The sequence below is a fragment of the Watersipora subatra genome, chromosome 3 (genome assembly GCF_963576615.1).
Source record: "Watersipora subatra chromosome 3, tzWatSuba1.1, whole genome shotgun sequence".
Taxonomy (NCBI): domain Eukaryota; kingdom Metazoa; phylum Bryozoa; class Gymnolaemata; order Cheilostomatida; family Watersiporidae; genus Watersipora; species Watersipora subatra.
The window spans coordinates 26,330,963-26,349,907 of NC_088710.1; positions in this window are offsets into that span (position 1 = coordinate 26,330,963).

An 18,945-nucleotide genomic window follows, 5' to 3' on the forward strand; every position below is an offset into this window, starting at 1 on the left:
TTTAATCAAGATTGATAGTTAAACTTAAGCTAGACTTCAGTTCAAAGTTTTTATAGCTATTCAATGTTTTGAATAGATGAATCATACAAAAAATTTGTCAAGCTGACAGGCACAAAGTAGTTTCAGTGTATGATATACAGAGGTCATTTAATAACTCCTGTAAGGCACACTTTTATGATTATTACTAGTCAATTGAGAGTTACTTATTTATGTTAGCGGTGCATTGAGAGAACAACTTCCTTTTCACTATGCTACCAAAACAACAATCATATCCAAATTGAAAAGAAAACATATATTCAATGTAAAATATATCTAGTGTAGAGCTGGGCGACCAAATAAATCCGCTGCTAAAGTATCATAAGGTGTGTCTCTACATATTGTATAAAGCTAGCAAGCTGATAATTTTATTGTTAAATCTATTGCTTTGATATAAAATAAAACTAAATATAAATGCTCTATTGAAAAGTCGCTATAGTGATTGTCAAATTTTTGTGATGGTGATTGTAAAAATTTGCTAAATAACCTGGTGATAATTGACTTAGTACACCATCACTGAAATCCTCTTCTTCTGCTGATGTTTTTTGTATGGCATGCTCTAGATTGGTTGGAGAGATCATTGACACCTAGACATAAAGTTTTTAAATATGAGAATCCTATAAAACTCTGTATTTGAAACAGTTTCTCACCCACTAAGTGAACAGCTCAAATTTATTTATCTTTTGATTGAATCTTTAAAATTTGATGCGATATCATATCCTGTTTTTTTCTTTATAAACCTAGATTCATACTAAAAAAAAATCTAAGTTGGATGCAAGTGCATGCTTCAAGCTCATTGTCTATATTATTCACAATGTACTTTGAACATGCATCATTATCATACAGTGTGTTATATAAAGATCCAAGTATTTGGTCTCTTATATGTACCTGCACTTTCAGACATTCAAATATGATGATCAAAACTACTTTCAAAATGAAAACAAACTTTCATGCGACCATTTAATTTTTTATAACCAAGTAAAACTAATTTGGCTCTGCTGTACACCTCTACTTGTACCAGTTCAAAACCCACTCTTGTTAAACTGACTATTACTTAGATCGATTGCATGTAGTTTAATGTACATATTTGATAACTTCTCACATGTATTCCATGTCCTTCTAACTGATCTAGTCTACTGGTTAAATGATCAACATCCTTCTGTAACCACTGGTAACTTATTTGAGAGTAGACAGAGACAACCAGAGCAGATATTGCTATAACAGCAGTCAATAACTGGATGATACCATTATGCTTCTGTTGCTTGACTACATAGCCTTTTTCCATTATGTAATCTAAAATTAGCATTCAAAAGTTACAGATCAAATACTTCAAATAATATATTTTCATCACACCATATTAAATGTGATATTTTAATCATGATATAAACAACATAATAATAAGGCATATCAGACTAGCAAATTATTATATGAACATTTATTACATAATTTTCCCTCTGCTTAGTTTAACCAAAGCTATCTTTTTCATGTAGTAACTGTATAAATGTTTAACCAAATAAGTTTTGATTTTCTAAATCAATCTGAACTATTAAATATTTGAATGTTATTGATGAATTACAATGGCATTGTACAACTGTATGATAAGTAAGCCTATTTTGTGTTTATTGATTTAATATTAAGAATCTTATTTGATGTTTCTCCAGTTGTATCAGTAATAAAATGTTTTGAAAAATTTAACCTAAAGCCAAATTCATTCTAAAAAGTATATTTGTAGCTATAGAGTTATATTTTTTTTTGCATATTTTGAATGCCTTTCTAAATTTAGAATTAAATGTTAATGAGCAAAATCAAAGCCTAGTTGTACGGTATATGTAGTATACTTGCCCTAGACAGCATCACCTTCTGGTTACTGATATTTATGTCTAGCTGCTTTTATAACTCTGAAGAGCATCAGCTTCCGTTTGTCAAATATTGGGTGAAGTGATGTGTTTTTACACCCCTATCTAGTTGAAATATTACACCAAAAATTAGTTACTGATTCACCCCTACATGCTTTACGGATTCACCCATTTCTCTTGTAATGGTGCTCAATAATTTTTGACAAGTGTCCACCCTAAGTCGTCTGCAGAAGTCATTAAGATAAAAAGTTAAAGTTTGATCTGTAAACACTCCACTTCTTTAAAACAGATTCAATCTAGAGCCCACAATGTCATTAATTTCAACTTGCACCTACACCAGCCTCTATTAGGCTACTGATGTAGTTTTTTAAAAAGTACACTCTGGTGTGTATGATGTGTTAGCTAAGTTTTGGTTTAATATTGGAAACACAAATGAGAAGTTGAATATACTTTGATCAGACCAAAATGTTGCCTTCTGAAGATCAATGGTCCTAACCGTGTTGAACATATGTAATTTGTTTAATACTCTATTATGGTTGTAAAGTAATTGAGATTAATGAAGCTTTGGTAACACTCAATATTTCAGTATTTTAACGATGTCTCTATATTTTTAACTTGCGTATGTTTGCAGTACTATTTAAAGAATATTGTAGACAGGAAATATTATTTCATGAAAAGTGCAAACTCTTTTTACTTTTGCACAAGAGTTTGTTTAAAAAGGTTTAGTTTGGTAATTTTATAGATAATATTTGTTGTTCTTCTTTAATTTCTTATAGTCAGCAGTAACCAATCATAACTTCTTACAGTCGGCAGTAACCAATCACTCAATCAGTAATCAACCAAGTAACTCTGGAATCACCTGTAGGGTCAAAAACATTTGTCATAGTCGAGTGTGCTCTTTTGTAGGCACTCAACCCTTGACCCTAATTAACTAGATGAATAAATTTGTAATTTTCTTTAGTATAAACAATTTTACCAGGAAAATGTTGATGATCTTCAAGGAAGAATGAGTAATTGTTTATGACAGTAATTTCCATAACAGCTCTAAACAGCCATCTGCAGATCTTGTCACGTTATGATTGCCTGAAATACAGAAAATAAAAAGATCAGCAATTCAATAGGAGAAACAATCATGAAAGAACTGGTCTAGCTGGAAAATATATGAAGTCATGGCTTGTGTGGTGAACTTGGTTCCATTATAAACATTATGGCTTGATTCATTACTTTGTTGAAGGCAGTTTGGGTTATGTCTTTCCATTGTATGTTAGTAACAGTTATTTAACCAAGGAATCTCTATTCCTTCATCTCTAACAGTGGCATTGTTAGCTATCACATATGGCTCGACTTTGAAAAGTAAAGTGCCGAGTGTCAAAAGCTGACGCTGCTAATATAAGCAGCAGATCACTCTTTTTAGTAACACAAACATGCAGGAGTATCATGCCTTGAATAAAGCAATGTTTTGTTCTTCAATAAACATGTTACAGTTGAAAGTAAATGAATTATTTCTAAAATAATGAAACATCAATACATACTGAGGCGATACTATTCTGTTCTTCCTTCGATGAAAATGATCATATATATTTCCATAGATAGTTATTTTCATTTTTGGAAAAGACCAACATCATTCTCAGAGATGTTGGTCTAACAGAATAGAATAGACCAATGTCCATAGAAGAAAAAGCATGAAATGATTGAAAATGTTAGATGCTCTTTAATATCTGTATCATCCTTATATTTTAGTGGATTATTGCTGATAATATTGCATTTGAAGATAGCAATCCGGTCATTAAATGATTGGACCGGCGGTTTATTGGTTAAGATTAACACAATAGTTTTATTAAGATAAACCTGGACTCAACCTTGTTATCCATAACTACTCAATTAATGTCTGACATCAAACAAAAATGTTCTATATAGTGTTATAGTCAACGGGAAAAAAAGATTATTACCGTGCCTTTGTCAGAAAACTATGTTAGCATTTGTTTGCATTGTTGTCTGTCATAAAACATAAACACTAGGTATGACACAGAGTGTCACATAAAATTGTATGACAGTGTACAATTTGCTGAAAAATGACCTAGCAGATGATATCAAACTAACATACTGTTTATAATAGTAATACTGACTTACCGAACTAACTTCCCCTTTATATTAGTACTATATATTGACTTATTAAACTAACTTGGTCTATTTATAAGTAGTATGGGCTAATATAACTAACTTACTCTGTATATTAGTACAGTGTTAGCTCGGTTCTTGAATGCTTTGGTTCTTGACCAGTTTGGTTTTTTGTCCAAAATAATTAAGATTTGTTCATCTCGGATATCGAACATAAATTTGGTTTTCGACTAAGCCTGGGCCTGCGCATTAATAACTAAACTTCAGAACAGGTCCGCAAACAGCATGGAAACATTTGTTAACAATGGCATAAGCAAGTCACACTTCATAATTTTTTTTAAATGTATGGAAGGAGTCGTTTGGGATGACATCCTTCTACCGAGGTTATTTGCTAAAGAGACAACTTTTCCAGTCAATTTACGCTAAAATGTTTTGAATGAGGATTCTCTTTTAAAGATGTGAAGTAAACGTGACATTGCTGTTTATATTTTCTTTCTCATAGGAATTCTGCTGCAACTTATCTGTTGCATTTTTTGCTGTTTCATTAACAATTTTCGCAATCTTTAGTATTGTATCTTAACCTAGAATGTTTTTGATGTTTTTAGTGCAAAACATAAAATATTTTACTTTTGGTTTTTATTTTCATCATCATAGATGAAAATTTTTACTACTGTATCAAAGATTCACAGATTCAATGAACAGGATTATGAGCATGCTTTTAGATATCTTTACAGTATAAAAAAAAAATTTACCAGAGAAAACAAGTTATTCTGGCTCATCTTTAGATTGTGGTGGAAAAGGGTGTTCTTTCATCCAACAAATTATATGACAGTGCAACACTTTTTGGCATAAAATGAGAATATGAATTTGTATTAAAGATTTGGTTGCGTCAAAAATTCAATTTAATGAAATTAAGACCCATGAAAGGCTAAAACATCAGCTACAATTTGATGCCATTTTTGTCTTTGTAGACCAACCCTGTCCAGAGATAAATGCGTTTGAATGAGGCCCTCTTTTAAAAAGCTCACGTTCCAGCGGGTGCCTCTTTCGTGACGTCACAAGCAAGGTATCTGAAACAAAACCACAAGCAATAAATAGGAGGTCGCTTCGTTAGCCATTCATGCGCGCGAAATTTTTATATAGGCCGTAATAAATGTTATCACTCGTAAAACGCGTTGTCTGTGATCTCGAAGATTCTCCTAATTAGAGTATTAATTCTCATTACTCGTTACTGATTCAACGCGTTTCAACAATTACTAAGTTATGCATAGTTTTAAAACGGCTTCAAGTTTGAGCGACCGCTACTCAGAGTTAACTGAGCAACTTTTAGTAAAAGATTAGAGTAGACAGCCTATGGCCAAAGCTGACAGGCGTCAGCAGCGTTTTGCTGCAGAAGAAGACAGAATGGAGGTAAATTAATTTAGAGTCTTCTATACTTAAGTAAATATAATATTTTTATAGTCATAAATACATATACTAATTAATAAAATGATAATTCTTTGCTACCTCCAATCATCGTTTCATAGCTTATCTGCCGTTTTACCTAGCTATAATATTTTTTTCGAATTTTCTTTGGTAAACTGGAGTCATGATTACAAATTATTTTCACTCGTAGGAAATGGGTAAAATCGATTGATCATTGCAAATCTTTAATTTCCAGAACCAAAGCTTTGAATCATTGGCTTGGCGTACTTGTGCCTTTATTAAATGTTTATTCGTTTTTAAAATTACACTCGCAATCTATTTAACTCCCAATTTGGAAGCTGTCAATAGATACGCTTTAGAATGACATATCTATGAATGGCATTTTTATTGCATTTACTTCGTTTACATTTACTTGTTTTACTGATTACAGAATGTTTATGTCGTCCCACCAGCCGAAGAAGCTTTGTCAGTGTGGAAACTGCCATAAAGGGGAAAGAGAGACTTGAATGCGTGCTGGACAAGCCATGTTTTGTTTGAGTTTGTTGCAGTAGATGAATTGGTCTTATTGTATCAGCTAATACTATGTGAGTGGCCACGACTTGATGAATATTTTTAATAAAAGCTTTATGCCGAGGTGAAAATATTTTTGCTTGTAAAAATTATATAATAAAATAATATTGTTGAAAATAATGCAAAACATGATTTGCAGAATATTGTAGTGAATCGGATATGGTATATGGGTGTCCACAGAACTGGAGAATGTGAGTTCAAATCCAGTTTGCAGCAGACTTCTCATCCTTAAAACTCTATCCCTGTCTATATTCTTTTTAAAGACATGGCTTGCTTATTTCACTTAGGTATTATTCGGTAAGAATACTACTAGTAAGAAACTAGTACGTAGGCAATAGGTAATAGGCGACATAATGTGGGCGGGGCTTATGGGAGGCTGTATATTGTTTGTATAGGTAGCTGCAGAACTGTGCTGATACAAAGACCGCGTTCTACCTAAGTGACTTGACAGAATTACCGTAGACCGGTAGAATTGGTAGTCGGTACCCAAATGTTTACATAACATTTGGAGAAAGTGAGTAGAACAAATTTTCAATTTTCGTTATTTGTGGCCCTTGAAACATTCATAATAAGGCATTTGTAGCAGGATTTAAAATTTTATTCTAGCCAACATGAGCAAATACAAAATAAGATATATGCCAATAGAGCCGCGTAAGACTAGACTTTTATCGTAAATACCCGATGTGAATACGAGAGATAGAGACAGGTTGCCTAACGCGTGACATCATTTTCGGCAAGTCTGGGCACGTTTTGGTGGCCTGAGCGTTTTTACGGCGATCAGATTTTTTCGGTTTTAATCTTCAAATATATTGGCAATGCGATCGCGTAACACAACAAACAGCATATCAACTGATAGAGAAAAAGAAATTCTTTCTTTTAAGATCAACTTAAATTTGACGCAACTACATCTTTAACAGATAAAAAGTGTTAAAGAGCACATAACACCAAATAAAGACTTAAGGTTGATGTACCACATCACGGTGCCATATGTTGGACACATCAAATAGTACCTGCAATAATTTTCTTTCTGTATCACTATTGCGGTTACTCTGTAATGAAGTGAATGAGTTGTCAATGTTACTATTGCGGTAACATTGACAACTCATTCATGTTTTTAGCCAAATACAAAAGTGCATACATACAATACTTTCAGAAATATATCATAATCAGCTTTTTATATAATGGCTATACATAATGGTCTTCCTATATGGTAAGAAATTTGTCTTAGCATTTTATAAAAATGGACAAGTATATCAGGTTCAAGGTTGTGTTAAGAGGCGAATTCTTCAAAAGATTTCTTTTTAAGAGTCGTAAATGCATTCAAAATTACAAAGAAGAGTTTTTTAGTAAAATATCAATGCAGTAAATTAATCAATAACTCTAATGTAACCAAGAACATTAAGTCGAACGCATTCATTGTAAAATATTTACAAATTGTAAGCTAACAACTGTAGTTTAGTTCTTAGCTATTCACTTGGAGTAAACCGTTTGGATGAGGCAATGTAGGTGCACAAACAACTTTGCAGGTAAACGAGAAACATTACTAATACCATCACAGATTGCTCAGAAGATTTGGGAAATGCAAAGAGCAAATATGTCATAAACAATTGAAATTTAAACGGAAATATTTTGTAAGTTTTAGTTTATCTAGAAGTATGGGAGCAGCCTGCATTTTCAATTTCTCCATATAAACTTGTTTGAATTAGCACATACCCTGTTATAAAAATAGATAGTCAGCCACTTTTGAACACTTGAAATTAATATGAAAGGCTCAAGAATACAAATTGAAATTAGGTTGCAGCACGAAAGTAAAAGTAAAACAGCTGTTGCCTTTTAACTCTTTGAACCCTAGTCATTCTAGTCAATGTGTGTCAGTAATCCTGGGCGGCTGGTCCAAAAATACATAGTTTATAAACTTGTTTGTTAAATATACCTAAATGTGCGCATAATTCAATGACACTTGGTAAAACGAATAAAAAATTTGAGCGACCTAAAATAAATGTCATCAAACAGGAAAAAAACAGTATTTCACCATTATTCGGACTAAAACTAAAAATATTCGTACAATTTTAAAAGCTGACAAAAAATCTCTACAGCAGTATCATATCTATTGATCACACGCTTATTGTTATTTCATGACTCGCAACAATCTGAAAAATTATAGTTAGTATCATAAAATTCTTCATTTGTATCACAATCATCTACGACTTAGAGAGAAATGAGTCATCGACATTTTCGTGATATCGTATTTACAAAATTGTTAATATAGAAAAGTAAGTGGTGAAGACATTTGAAAGATGTTACAAATGGAAGTGAATCTTTTGGTCTAAAATCCTGTGCAAAAAATAATTTTATTGGTTTACGCTGTTATTTAGAAACAGCTTTGGTAAATAGAGTCATGTGAATGGCAGTGTTCCGGTCGTTAGGCTTTTTGACACGCCTCGCGCTCTGCCGGAATGATGGCAATTAGAATTCAAAGAGATAAACCTTTTCAAATTTTAAGTCATACCTAATTTTAATCACAATAAATTTGATGAAATTGAAAATAGGGCTTTGGTACCAAGCCAACACAACTCTCAATTTAGAATCATTACTAAGCCTAAATTTTGTAAGTGGAGCTTTGAGTTGCCTACTTAATGATGTACATGTGCACACAACTATTAGATATCCAAAATTTCCACCGCTCAAAGTTTTGACGTGACAAATAGCGAGTAATTAAATTTGCTTCCAACCCGCTAAAAATATCTACAATGCCAACTTCAGAATTTTTAAACTTGAAACTATTTTTCCAACTTTCAATAACAAAAATCACGGTTGAATGAAAATAAACTATAGATCTAGCACATTTTCTAGCATAAAAGTTGACACGGCAAATAAGCCGAGGTTTGAAATTTTATTTAAACTTTTTTTGTTTTTGCATGTACCTGCAATACTCTATTTTCTGGCTAAGGTTTCGTTTGCTAATAGTTCAGTCAGAATCTGACGTTGGCGGTGCATAGCTGGAGAAATGAATTAAAAATTCATCGGCAAAATTGCCTGATTTTTGGCCCCTTTGGCCATACTACATTTAGTAGAATAAGGAGAGAAGGAAGTTTTAGTAAAAATTGCAGGGTACGAAAAACAGCACTTCTACCACGTATTGGTCTTCCTCACTAAAAAAAGAAACTGCTACAGCTGGTAATACATTTATTCATTTAACATGATTGCAATGCTGTACGACAGATTTCTGTCAAAGGTGGTGAATCAGGTACAAAGAATGGATAGATGGATAATAGAAGATGTATCAAATAGATTACTGAAGTGTGAGATAATAGGCAAATACTACGGAAAGGAGCATTAATTAAAAAAATAGATTAAGCCCAGATAGATTCATAGCAATGACCATTTGAATGGTGAATAATAGAACGTTGTGCTTGATTCATCAAATGTTGGGTATGGTTAAAGTATTTTATTATTTTATAAATAAATTGCTATATGACAATTTATGTATTTTTAACTTGGCACAGCTTTTTGAGGTTTAATTTTCCTAAAATTTGTGTCATGAAAATTATCACTGACAAATAAGTCGAGGATGGATTTTTAGGCCAAAATTCAGCGTCAAATTTTTGACTTATATTCCAGATTTTACAAATTGTTTAACAATTTTCTGGAACTTTATTTTTGTGTCGACAACATGAAAATGCTTTGCAAATTCATGAAAAATATCATAGCACAGTTGGGATTCAAACGCGGATACTCTATGGTGATCATTACTGGCACAGCAAAATGAAAGCTTGTTGATGTAGCAAAAAATCACACTGATCATTGTAAAAGTGGTGTTGAATTGGAGGTACTGGTCTTAAATATTCTACATTATATTGTATGTTTATTGAATTTTATGTGATTGTCTCAATATTAGGGCAAAAAAAATCACACGCAACAAATATCATACGAAGTTGAACTGAAGCATAAAATTTCTTACAATTAGACGACATCATGTATTGTAAAAACACAGACATAGAAAATTTCCAATAATGATAGAAAATCGTCAAAAAAAACATGGATAGACCAAAATTTTATGTGATTTCTTAGTACTGATCTAACTGCTTATAAGAATTTGTTGAGCCAAACATATATATGATTGATAAACTTACCATAGTTGTAGTGGTATTGGACTGAATAGCGATTTATCCTGAATTTGCTAAAATAATGACCAGATCTAACAAGATTCGTTCTAGAACTTGTAAATCAACTGTAATAGAGATCTTGCAAGCAATGCATAAATATACTATTTACATAATAATGAAACAGGTGGACATGAACTGGGACTGAACCAATAACTTGGCAGTTGCAATCCCTAAATCTGACCCCTGATTACAGCTGATTGGTCTCCTGTGATATTGCTCAACATTTTACCAATGAATAACAAGTTTGGTACTTTTCTCCAGTAAAATTGTCTTTGCTCATTTAACATGAGTAGAGATAGTCTCCTTAGTGGTGCTTTAGAGACAAATTAATTGCAAGAAAAACTCTTTTAAAAAGTCATGGAAATATGGTTCTCAGACTTGTATCAGAGTTCGTCATATTAGAGTTTGTAACATTAGAATCGTCTTCTTTATTTTTATGATGAGTCAAAAATTATAAATGATCTACAAGTGCTTTGTTTGTACCCAAGCCGCAATGTCTAACAAGGGTATTTATTATCAACAATGCCTCTGAATTAGGTAACAAAATCTAAAGACACATGTTATTACTCACTAAAGCTTAAATCCATTTTCTAGACAAATGTGACTTCAAATTGTTCTTAATTTTATTAGTAAAATTCACTCAACAAGAATAAGTATTTTTTGCAAGATTTCATAAGAAGCCAACTCTGAGGACAGGCAAAAACCTGCATTTTACAAACACTATTTTGCTAAAAGTTTGCTAATGCATAGCTTGAACACAAAATTTTACCGCATGTTAAGACATTTTATCAAATTTTAGTGACGCCTGAAAAAACAGAAGTTAAATTGGAAGTTGGAGTTCTGCTGAAGCACATAGGTGCAGCTATGGATCAAAAGCAATTTGCAACCCTTTGACTGCCACACTTCTTTCAATGCACTCTTGTGTACAGAAGCAAGAGATTTTATAACAGTTTGTAACCATTTCATGGCTCGAATATGCTTTTCAAGCTGTTTCCAATTGTCAAAACTCAGTAAATAACAGTGAATCACAACAATTTCCTTCCATGGAGTAAATTTAATGAGTAACAGCATGTTTGAAAGTCAGTTTTACTTACAAAAAAATCCAAATTTGTACTAATGCAAAAAACTCTAACCACCTGCAGTAACAATAACCCAAAACTTTCATTATCAATTTTCAACACAATACGATTTCTTATTACAAATTGTTGCAAATTATTAAAAGTACAATTTTTCATTACTTTTTACTTTGCTAAAACGTTAACTAAGCTAAATATTAGCTTAAAAAGAACAAAATGTAAAACAAGTTAAATGACATTTCTTGCGGTTCTGCCCTGTTTAATATTATACTTCAAAATAAATATTTAAAAAAGGTTTCAAAGATGTATGATGTGCGGTTTTCAACTTTTCAAAGCCTCAAATTTCATAAATTGTCAGAACTATAACTAAACATTTGTGTCTGGGCCTACGAACAAAACCATTTGTGTGCGGCAACCCTAACCAGACACGTTCATTATTATTTATTGAGCAATCTTTATTGTGGTAAGCAATGGTCATATACTACAACAGATTTATTTACAAAACGCCACAAGTAAACTAGCTAGCAGTAGTTATATCTATACAACAAGTACAATAGCTAGCAGTAGTTATATCTATACAACAAGTAAACTAGCTAGCAGTAGTTATATATATACAACAAGTAAACTAGCTAGCAGTAGTTATATCTATACAACAAGTAAACTAGCTAGCAGTAGTTATATCTATACAACAAGTAAACTAGCTAGCAGTAGTTATATCTATACAACAAGTAAACTAGCTAGCAGTAGTTATATCTATACAACAAGTAAACTAGCTAGCAGTAGTTATATCTATATCACAAGTAAACTAGCTAGCAGTAGTTATATATATACAACAAGTAAACTAGCTAACAGTAGTTATACCTATACAACAAGTAAACTAGCTAGCAGTAGTTATATCTATACAACAAGTAAACCAGCTAGCACTAGTTATATATATACAACAAGTAAACTAGCTAGCAGTAGTTATATCTATACAGCATTTAATAAAATTATTTAGTAGTCTAGCTAATATAACATTGTTGGAATTGAAACCATAAAATATGTAAAGAGCATTCATTTGGTTTGATATGAGTTTTGTTTAAACTAGAGTGACTGTATAAACATTATTAAAATAGCTATGACTATATTTATTAGAATAGATCTCTACTTACAAAAACTCAAATCATGGGCGTTGTATGGGGATGGTTATTAATAGTCAAGGGATAGTAGGTATAGTGTTAGGTTTGTTTTTAATTATTGCAGAAAAAAAGTTAGTAGACAAGTGTGGATGCTATTGAATAAATTTATTAGGTTACTGATGCGTTTGTTATGGTTTAAAGTACTTGGTAATGTAAATCTGGTCCTGTTTATGTAATCATGATTTATGGTTTAAAAGCTATATCTGAATTATTTAAAATAGTTATTGCTGAGTATTAAATGAGCAATAAAGCAGGTAAACAGATGTGACATAGTAGTTCGGAAAAAAAACACCAGTAGTTTTTGTTAATAAGTTTTTAGATAGAGAGTGATGAATCTTATGACGAAATTTCGAAATGTACATATATAAGTCGCAAAGTTTTGCTTGTAACACAAATAGCGTGTTTGGATATTGTACTGGTGTTGCTGCCTTTGTTATATACGACACATGAAGGTGTAGGATACACGACACATAACATCGCGTATAAGAAACGCATGGATAGAATTATAATAATATAGTCTGCTAGTGTCAAAGTTTGTAGGAATGCTGCAAAATAAATTTATGTTAGATGATATTTTGTTTGAAATGATTGAGAAGCTGACCAGTCATGATAAAAAGCTGTGGTTGGTGACTGAGCCAAGTAGCCTAAAAGTATGATGCCATGTTAGGGTACTTTTAACAATAAAACTGTATTTGCTACTGAATTACCTGATATATTTTCAATGATACATTCACTAGGAGATAGGGAGATTTTGAGATGCTAAGATACATTCGGTTAGTGACAAAACACTACTGGATAAGTGTGACAATAACAATACAATAAAACTGGTTGTCTAAAACTACCAATGTGATTTCCTCTTTTATAGAAACTTATTTTATACTCATGCCATTGCGTTAACATTACTAAAAAGTGTAAAGCTTCTAATTTTCTGTCAACAAAACGCCATGTTTATTACACTTCAATTTATTTTACTGAGAAAACTGAAAAATGAACTGGCAAATTGTCATTCAAGACCCGATTATCAATTTTCTTGACAGCATGAAACTCGGTTGAGTTGAAAAAATGATTCATCAAATAATATTATAAAATGACAATTTCTCATTAAATAGTCTCTTAGCAAGGTAAGTAACTTTAAGAAATGTAGCTGTGACAAAAATTTTGAGGAATTTCCAAAAATAATTTCTATGTAAATTTATAATCTAATCTAGCATATGTATGCAGACTACAGAGTTTTCATAGCTCTGTAGTTATCACAACCAGAGCTTTCAGTATCTGCAATTGATCTGACTGTGATTTTCAATCCAAAATCTGATGCGAAAATGAGGTTGTTATTCATTTTTGAATTAGCCCTTTTGATGCCAAAGACGCATGTATGCGTTTTCTATGGCCGAGTGGCGTAGACGCATTTTTGCGACTTTTGCAGCAATTGTGTAGTGTGTTGGATCCTGCGACCAACACGTAGAGGCGACTAGGTCGGCTTACTCTACCGGTCTGCATTCACTCTTCACAGGGGCTGTGTAAGGGTTGCCCGTGACCAACACGCGGAGGCGACTAGGTCCACTTACACCACCGGTCCACATCAACCACCTTACAACAGGAATTGCTCCCTGAGTGGTACTATACTAGTTCGACAAGGTCGACCTGAGGTCGACGGGGTCGACAGTGTTTCTGTGGCTTCACTCCCAAAGCACAGTCCATAGACTGAGTCTTGGAGTAAAGTAAGTGCTCGGTGTGGTTCTGCTATTGCGCAAGTAACAGAAGAGTATGGTTCCAAATGCAAGGCATATATTGAACAACATAAAAGAGCCGAGGCTCTGCCTTAAATACATTCAATTATGCAAATAAGGTAGCAAAGGCCAGCCTCCTTTAGGGGCGTGGTTACACAAATGAAAAAGGGAGCACAACTCCAAATGATATAAAGAAAAAGGGGATGGCAACATAACGTTTCCATCACAGTAGTAACTTCATTTTATTATTTGTCGACAACATAACCCACAGTCTTCAAAACTTTTATGATATTGACAACGTGGTCCGAATATATATCTATAAAATCAGCTTAAAACTTTTGTTTGTTAACTAGTAACCTGAAAACGAAAAAAATTTGTGTAAGTTTTGGTAAGTACTGCAAAAATCAGAAACAGGTAAATACTTATGTTGATGACATTATAGCCAATTCAGATTTAGATTTTTGTCATTAGACAGATAATTAAAGTAGCCGCAGTGATTTCGATAGTGGTGAAAGTAATAGTTTTGTAAGAGTAAGGAACATTGTGGAAGATCGTTTTAGCTTCGTAGCGATTGCTTTACATAGCTTTATCATCGCATAAAGTATAGATACCTTGAAGTTTTTGCATGGGAGTGTTAGTTAAAATGATGGAAAAATAAAGTACATGTATGTTGCAAAAATTTTCTAAATAGAGTATGAAATTGAAAAAATATTGTATACATATCATGAAGCAATATCGGCAATTTTGGCAAAATGGCTGGTACTAGCTAATTTTGTACATGGATGGCAGTGAAAGGGTTAAATTGCCTCAGATGCTTGTAAACCAAGCTGCAATTAGAAATATAACATTAGTTAGTATTGTATATGTTATACAAATAAGATAATAACAACCAATCAACACTTAATAATTTTGTTAAAGGTTAGAATATTTGCTGTGAAAACAAACAACCAAAACTGAGCTGAAAACTTAAAAAAAGAAACGATTCAATGGTAATAAAAGTTGGCCCTCGTGCCATGGATATTTACATACTAAAATAATAACACAGTTATAGAAAGCACTCAATGTCACTCTTAATAAGGATGGTGGGCTTTGCACTCACATTTCTTGTAAAGCAATGATTTCATGGAGTAGGTAGCTTTTATCACCATATTGGCTCATTGGCTTAAAATTGCAATGACACAAGACTTACTAACAATAAAAAACCCTATTTTCTAAATGAGTTTTTGCTCAAAGCAGTATTTGAAAGTGAACCAACTTGATTAAAAACATTAGGTCCAGCCAAATGGAATGTGTATGTGAAAAGCCGTTTGCTTTTTGGTTTTGCGTTTGCCCATGGTGTAATTTTGCTTCTATGTATGAATTTAATGCTGTTCAGGCAAAAAAAATCACTGCCTCTTACATGCACTTTTTTACTAAACCTTACAGACCAAGGGTTAAAAATATTGTCACCCACACACATGCAACCAGTAAATGATGCGGTAGTAGCAATCAGTAAAATTATGGTCATATAATATAGTACGTTTACCGTTGTTTACTAACACCCACAACAGGTAATCATTTCATGAACAAAAACCATATTGTAACATATGACTTACTGTTAAAACTAAAAATGAAAAGCTGTAGGCTAAGCTCCTTTTAATCAACAGAAAAAAACTGTCAGTTTTTTGAAATTCATGTGCAGAGCTTGAGAGCACACATATGTGCTATGTTTGTGTGTACAAAAAAGGTTGCAACGATTAAGCTATCACTTCTCAAGGTAGATAATTATAGGTTTCTAGTAACTTCTAAGCAGCAAAAAGCCGTGTTTTTGTTACAAAAATATTGGGCAGTCCATGTTGTAGCTCTATAGTGACAATTTTATGCTGTTAATAAAGGCGTACAGGCAATAAATTAAGTTAAAACTCACGCGCAATTGATCCACACGACTGCATGTGATCACAGTACTTTCCAGGACTATCAGTTTAATGGTATTATTACTCAACTGCCCAGTTATCAGTGTATCTTCTCCTCACAGCTTACAGTTTTTTGCTAGCAAACATTCTGTCCGTAACTTTTGCAACATTCCTAAATGTTTAATCTCAAGTAAGTGAGTTTATTAATGCTGCACCGTTCACCCCGACACTCGGTCCTCACATGCGTTCATAGCTGAGAGGTTATTTAAATGTTCAAACGACGATACAATATTACACTGCCCTTCGCAGAAGTTATTTACATCTCATTCTGTTATCGAAGATACAGCTCTTACTTTATATATTATACACCCTTTTCCCGATTTTACACGCTAAATAGTACAATTAAAATTCTATTAGCCATGTGAAACACGATAAAGTTTAATAGAGTTTCTTTGCCCTCCTTGTTTTAAAGCTTTGTTCTAGGGTTTCATAGTGACTTTTTGGTTCTCATCATACTAACGCTAACTTGTTTTCCGCAAAACGGCATCAACAATAAGTTTGTTTGAAATTAAATTTCGATGATTGTATATTAGTTCAGCATAATCTGTTATTATCAAAACGAGTTTGCAAACCGACGTGTGATAAAATATTGGTTAAAATTTACTAAATATTTATGAATTCTAAAACTTATTTCAACTATGGTTTTAGTAAGCTGAAGTCTTATAAGTTAGTTTTAGCATTTATTTTACACGCTATTCTTCAAAGTAAGAACTCGACACAATGCGCATTACAATGTTACAAAAGCTAACACACTGTTTTGTTACTATTCTTCAATGTTGATGGTTTTGATGATATTTGCAGTAAAGATTTACTATAAGTTTCTATACCACTATGTACGTCTATACAATATTTTCGACTTATGACGCCAATGCTGAAGTGTTGTAAAATCATATCCTCATTTACACAAAAATATTTTTTATTGTAATCATAGCAAAACAGACTACATTTTGCGATTTCTTGATAACGATTTCATAGTTGCATTCAAACACCTTTACAGTCTTATTTTTCCTCTTGACAGATGACAGATGTGTTTTATGAGAAGTTCTATCCTATCTTCAAAAATCTGATTACTCAGTGATTGGCTTGGTTTTCTGGGCATTAGTATTTTTGTCAAATGCATTACTGGTGGCATAAAATGTTCAATTGCTTACATTTTTTGTTATTTCAATTAATTTATATTGGAAAACTATGTATAACAAATGAACAGTAAATCAAAGAACTTATTTTATAATTTCAGGCATCATATTAGTATGTTTTTCATCTGAACTTATAGCGTGCTGTACTTGGTGAACAATATCAACATCTGACCTTATTAGCATGCTGTAATAGGTGAACGATATCAACATCTGAACTTATTAGCATGCTGTACTTGGAGAACGATATCAACATCTGAACTTATTAGCATGCTGTACTTGGTGAACAATATCAACATCTGACCTTATTAGCATGCTGTACTTGGTGAACAATATCAACATCTTACCTAATTAGCATGCTGTACTTGGTGAACGATATCGACATCTGAACTTATTAGCATGCTGTACTTGGGGAACGATATCGACATCTGAACTCATTAGCATGCTGTACTAGGTGAACAATATCAACATCTGACCTTATTAGCATGCTATACTTGGTGAACAATATCAACATCTGAACTTATTAGCATGCTGTACTTAGGGAACGACATCGACATCTGAACTCATTAGCATGCTGTACTTGATGAACAATATCAACATCTGACCTTATTAGCATGCTGTACTTGGTGAACGATATCAACATCTGAACTTATTACCATGCTGTACTTGGTGAACGATATCAACATCTGACCTTATTAGCATGCTGTACTTGGTGAACGATATCAACATCTGAACTTATTAGCAAGCTGTACTTGGTGAACAATATCAACATCTGAACTTGTTAGCATGCTGTACTAGGTGAACGATATCGACATCTGAACTTATTAGCAGGATGTACTTGGTAAACAATATCAACATCTGACCTTATTAGCATGCTGTACTTGGTGAACAATATCAACATCTGACCTAATTAGCAAGCTGTACTTGGTGAACAATATCAACATCTGAACTTATTAGCATGCTGTACTTGGTGAACAATATCAACATCTGACCTTATTAGCATGCTTTACTAGGTGAACGATATCGACATCTGAACTTATTAGCATGATGTACTTGGTAAACAATATCAACATCTGACCTTATTAGCATGCTGTACTTGGTAAACAATATCGACATCTGCAAGCAAACATGTTACCAACCAAGTACGTTAGAAAATGTTGCTTTAAATAATAAAATGTGTTTTCAAAGTAGTGACCTACACTATTGCTAACTTCTCACCCATATTTCAAAATCCATTTCAAAATGGATTTTGGCAGAAATAAACAGCAATACGTTTTCTAGTACTCCTTGGTTACACTGACCTAGCACATGTTTATTACATTGAATTTGACTCCCATGCTTGCTTATCACAATTTTAAACTCAACTATCTGTCAATCAGTCACCTAAATTTGAGTATGATAAAAATCACGAGTCAACCAACCTTTTGGATGCAAAGCTCGTACCATTATTTTATAATTTCTCTGAAAGTGATCACTATTAAAGCAAAATAATACAGTGACTGGTTTGAAAGATTTTTAGAAATCTTCATATTACTCCATGTTAGTTTGATTTCACTCAGGAAAGATATTGAAATTGACAAAAAAATAATTAAAGATATTATTATTTGCAGTTGTGATATGCTATCAAATCAGTTGTAAATTAGACAGTATGCAACCACATTTCAAACTTTTTATTTACTTTGGCAGAAATATTGATTTAAAAAAAAAT